The following is a 5,042-nucleotide window of genomic DNA, read 5'->3' on the forward strand; positions in this document are numbered from 1 at the left end:
GTTTTTCTACTTGGGGGCCTTGTGTCGGAGCTCTACATCAGCAAGCGTGACCGGTGGTTTGTGGCGATTGTGGAGTTCATACTTTTGTGACAAGGATGAAGGTGGGAGCGATGTCGGTGAGGCGCCAATGGTTGTAGTAGTCGTTTCTTCTTCGGTGTGTCTGTGGTATTGCCTCCGTTTTTTGGTTGTTGTGGAGTCGAAGCTGTTGGAGCGGAGCCCTCTGGATACGGGTTGTAGGTGGCCCGTTTGATGATCTTCCGCGGCACCAATCGTGCCTAGATTTGTTCTTCAGAGTTCTCCGTCGGAGTCGGAGTTGCGCTATTTTGCAGCATGTGGCTGTGTTTTGCCCAGATCTTCATGGAGTTTCACGCGTCCGCGATGATGTGGATTGTGTCAACAATGCTGACGGCAAAGTCGGAGTTGTTTGCTCAGAGTTTAGGGGTGGCGATGATGCCTCTAGTGGAGGAGGGATCACGATGGCGCACAGGTGCTTTCTCGTTGGGGCCCTCTTTCGAGCTTTGTGCATGGGATTTCTTATGTGTGCAGCTCAGCGTTTGTGATAGTTTTAGTCCGGTTCTTCATAATTAACTAGGCAATCTGGTTTTCGCTTGGTTTTCTCTAATTGACTCAGCAACCATTTTGAAAAAAGAAAAACAATCTCTTCGGTAGGGGTTGACAAATGAGGATCCTCAAATCTTGGCCTTTGCACAAACAGAATATGCATAAAATTAGACAAATGTCTTTTCCATGTAGCCAACTAAGCCATACATTCATATTCTTATACAATATCATCGAAACATTTTTTTACATATTAAATGGCAGGGTTTCTAGCGTACTTGCTTGCCATAAAATTCATGGAATTGACAAGGAAACATCCTTTTCCATGCGTACAAAATATTAACAAAACATCTTTTACATATAATATGTGATGGACCGGAAATACTGAACTCCCCGCATTTATTCAAATTGACACTTGAGAAGTATTTCTTAGTGCTTGGCCTTCAAATAGATGATAATTATAGGATACTTGGCCTTCGCTTTCTTGAGGTGCTTTGAAATCATGCTGGCATAAACCATAAACAGATCATCAAGAATGGCCTCTCCGAAGTGTTTCTTAATCAGCGGTTCCGCCACCGCCCTTATGCACCTGGCAACATTCAACCCACTACTGCTGCAGCCCAACACGACATCATCGTTTGTGTCGTCGTCTTGTGGATCCCAGCTTGATTCAAACACACTCATGTGTTCCACATTGAAGAGATTGTTCTCCTCAACCACAGCCTTCACTTCGTCCATAGATGGCGCATAAAATGGAAGGTTGAAAGAGACCAGCTTCTCCTTCTCCACAAGGCCCTGCCACACGTTGCAGAAAAATAGTACTTTTTTTCAAAGTTTGTATGAATTCATATGCATGTTTTAAGATGCTAAATATAAATAGTTTTCCTCGCAAGATATCTCGTAGATGGATACCCGTAGTCACAATAACTTTAGACCATGCAGACTTGGACACACTTCTATTTCTCCTCAGCGATGTGTGCTATGCGTGGCTCCAACAATTCATTTGGGCACCACCCTTTACATTGTTTCCAACCGTATAGGTTCCAGCGCTCCATGGAAGGACCCTCTGCCGCCTTTATCCATTAGCTGTCATGCCTAAATATAATGTTATTGAGATTGGCCGCTGCCACTGCTAGCTAGGCATTAGAGTATCACGTCCTCTGCCTCCACTACGTGTCCAAGTTTCACAGACGTCACCAATTCGTGCTCTTAACCCGCATGTGGCCTTCAGCTACCATACCATCGTTATAGCTACCATGCCTATTGTTATCATTGGGCCAGAGACTGTAGAAGGTGGCATATATAATTTTATTTTCTTCCAGTTATTGTAAACTCTAGAAGTTCACATGAATTTTTTGAAATTTTATTAGGTAATGATGTTTTAATATTTGTATAGTTCGACCCAAAATCTTTGAAAACCATTTGATCTTTTACTATTCTGAAAGTTTATGAGAAATTTCTAGAGTAGTTTCTTGTAATTTATGAAAGTTGTGTCTCGTAGAGGCTCATAAGAAATCTTGGAAATTTGCCGCACTATTTTGGAAGTTTAGAATTTGTTGAAAGCTCCAATTTCTGAAAGTCGAGCTTATGATTTCAAGGTACCTATGATGGAATCATAAAAATTTAAAGAATATTCATCGAGACAATCCTTCTTTTCTCTTTTCCGGGTTCAATTTGTCTCTACGTTGAGTTGAAAAGGGATGCGGCCGTTCTGGTCTCTCACTTGGTCGAACCACTCATGTCTCATTAGCAACGCTGTTGGAAAATGATCATTGGGGAAGATTCGAGCGGGTGACAGCCTATTAGCTGCTTCCAAGTCCTTCATTCATAAGATAGCACTAGGAGATATATATACGAATTAGCATTCAGTCAGCACATTATAGAGCATACCTTCAGCACTAGAGAGAGAAGAGCTTGGGCGAGCAAGTCCTACATGCTGCTTGCTTCACCCTGTAACAACATGTCTTTGCTCTTTCTGCCTAGAAATGTTAGAACCATATGCCCACCACGTACAAGTTCATTGAATCGCAGCGTCAGGAACAAAGACAGGTCCTTTTGGTACTCTTCTTGGTATAGTTTTATCACAGCTGGAGGAGTACTCTTGCCAATGTAGATGCTCTCTTCATTCAGGTAAGCACCTCTTGAAAGCTCATCCGGTACCTTTGGAAGCCATAAAGGAATTGATATAGTTATGTGATTAGTTGGACAAAATCAATATACTGGTATGTACAAATTTATTTTTCTTTAAAATTTCCAAAACCCCATGAATATATATTGCATCTATGCACAATGTTATTCAAAAATATGTTAATAAGCGACATGAAGAAATACAAATTTGCACAAATAGTAAGTCAATCTTTGATCGACACATTTGTTTTCTTGTGTGCAAGCTACAGCAGAAAAGACATACAGTAATATGTTAAACTTTATACACACGTGCTATATATATGTCCATATGTATACGTAAAATTGATTTTTGTAGGATTTGAAATACCTTTTTCTCCCCCGATGTAACAAAACCACGGTAACTGAACTGATATGAACCGTAATGAACGGTAGCGACCAGTGACAACTTTTGCACCAGGATAATTAGTCATTGGCTAATGCACTTGATCCCTAAAAGTGGCTTCTTTCTTTCAAGTTCAACAACCAATATTCCTTAGTATTTATCTTCTCTCAAAGTTTGGATTATCGTTTGAATTAAATTTCACCAGGGAATTGTAGCTGGATGAGTTGGATTTTGGCTAGCTCTTGGCATTTAATCCACCCACACTTCAGTTTGTCCATCGCATGCACTTCATTATTCTCTTAAGATCATCTTACATAGCAACTAGCAAAACATGGGATACCCTCTTTTTCGATATAAGGACAATGGATAGCCATCTATAACGTCATGGTCAGCATATTTCTCGAAACTAATTCTGGTACTCCCTCCTTTTCTAAAAAAAAATATAGCGCGCCCGCGTTTCCGAGGTTTAACTTTGACCATAAATTTAACCAACAAGACCGACTTGGCGGGAGCAAAAATTATATAATTGAAAACTTCTTTTGAATACGAATTCATTGATATAATTTTTGCTCCTGCCGCAATCGGTCTCGTTGGTTAAATTTATGGTCAAAGTTGAAGCGCGGATACCGAGAACACACTATATTTTGGAACGGAGGGAGTAGCGAGTATAGAGAAAAAAATAAGGGATAACATGTAATTACATTCTAGAGTTTACATTCCTCTCGTTTCTCTAGTCGCAGTTGGCTTCTTGCACCTTGTGGCAAGACATGATTGTTTGGAAAAGTATATTAATTTTTTTCTCTTGCTAAGAAATGAGTGAGTAAATCATGTGAGTTTGTTGAAGAGATTCTCAAGCAGTTTTAACACGGGTTTCACTTGAGCTCAAACAATGCATCGAACTGGTTTGTACGCACGCACCTTGGACCTCCACATGAGGGAGTAGGAGGAATGGAAGAGGTGGACACTCCGGCATGGGAACAGCCTGGTGTAGAAAGAACCCGGCATCCCGGCCACGTAGTATTGCGGCCTCCTATCGGCGGTGAGCTCCTGCAGCCGACCCAGCGACCTGAAGACGAGGTTGAAGTCGTTCCCCGGCAGGTCGTTGAGGAAGAACTGCAACTCCATGGCTGCGGCAGGAGGGCGCTGCTCCTGCTCTTCTTCCCGGTTGTGGTCGGAGATTGTACCGATGACCTCCGACACAAGCAGCAGCGTGTTCGGCCCTGACGAGCAGCCTAGGTCGGCGACGACCATGGTGCTCTTGTCCGGCAGTGACCTGTACAGCTCCACCACGGCGCCCTGGAGCACCGGCCTGGTCTCAAGCATGGCCTTCTCCTGCTCGGGCGGGAGTAACAAATTAATTAATCGATCGAGCACCCTCTGGACGCAAAAGGCAATAAATGCATGCACTTTTTTCCCCAACCGGGCTCACAACAAATTCCATTAATTTCTTAACGGAAATATTCAGTACAGGTAGTTCAACCTAGAACAAAGCAGCTGAAGGAGAACAAGCATGCATGCATGGGACGGTAGTTACTTGGAGTCTGGAGTTGGTGGCGTAGCTGTTCTCTCCGTCGCCGTTGGCCATGTGAAGCCATTGCTCTACCTCCATGGCTAGCTATCACTTGCGAGTTGTGACTTCTTGTGAGGATGATTTAAGTACTCACGCAGACGGGAGGAGTCGTCCCCTTTTATAGGTATATCTAGCTAGGATCACTAGCAATAGATGAAGACGAGGACAAAAGTTTTGGACTTTTGCTTTTCTGAAAGCAATCTGCTGCATACAAATTCTTGGCTGACCACTGCATGGATGTCACGGCGAGTAGCTCATCACATAAACGTACGGCTCCCTCCCTAAAATCAGGTCACGTGCACTCAATCGGATTGATTCTTCATAGCAGAATACTCTTCACGCGAGGAAATTGCACAAACCACCTACTTTTGGTGCTAGTGTTGCACATAACACCTATTTTATATA

The 5,042-nt window shown here is 42.8% G+C and overlaps 1 pseudogene; it reads right to left on the reverse strand.

The window, feature by feature from the left end:
* Nucleotides 1–957: 957 nt before the first annotated feature.
* On the reverse strand, nt 958–4,717 carry LOC123181674 (anthranilate O-methyltransferase 2-like; annotated as a pseudogene).
* Between the last annotated feature and the right edge of the window lie 325 nt (nt 4,718–5,042).

This window comes from Triticum aestivum, chromosome 1A, assembly GCF_018294505.1.
Source record: "Triticum aestivum cultivar Chinese Spring chromosome 1A, IWGSC CS RefSeq v2.1, whole genome shotgun sequence".
Classification (NCBI taxonomy): Eukaryota; Viridiplantae; Streptophyta; class Magnoliopsida; order Poales; family Poaceae; genus Triticum; species Triticum aestivum.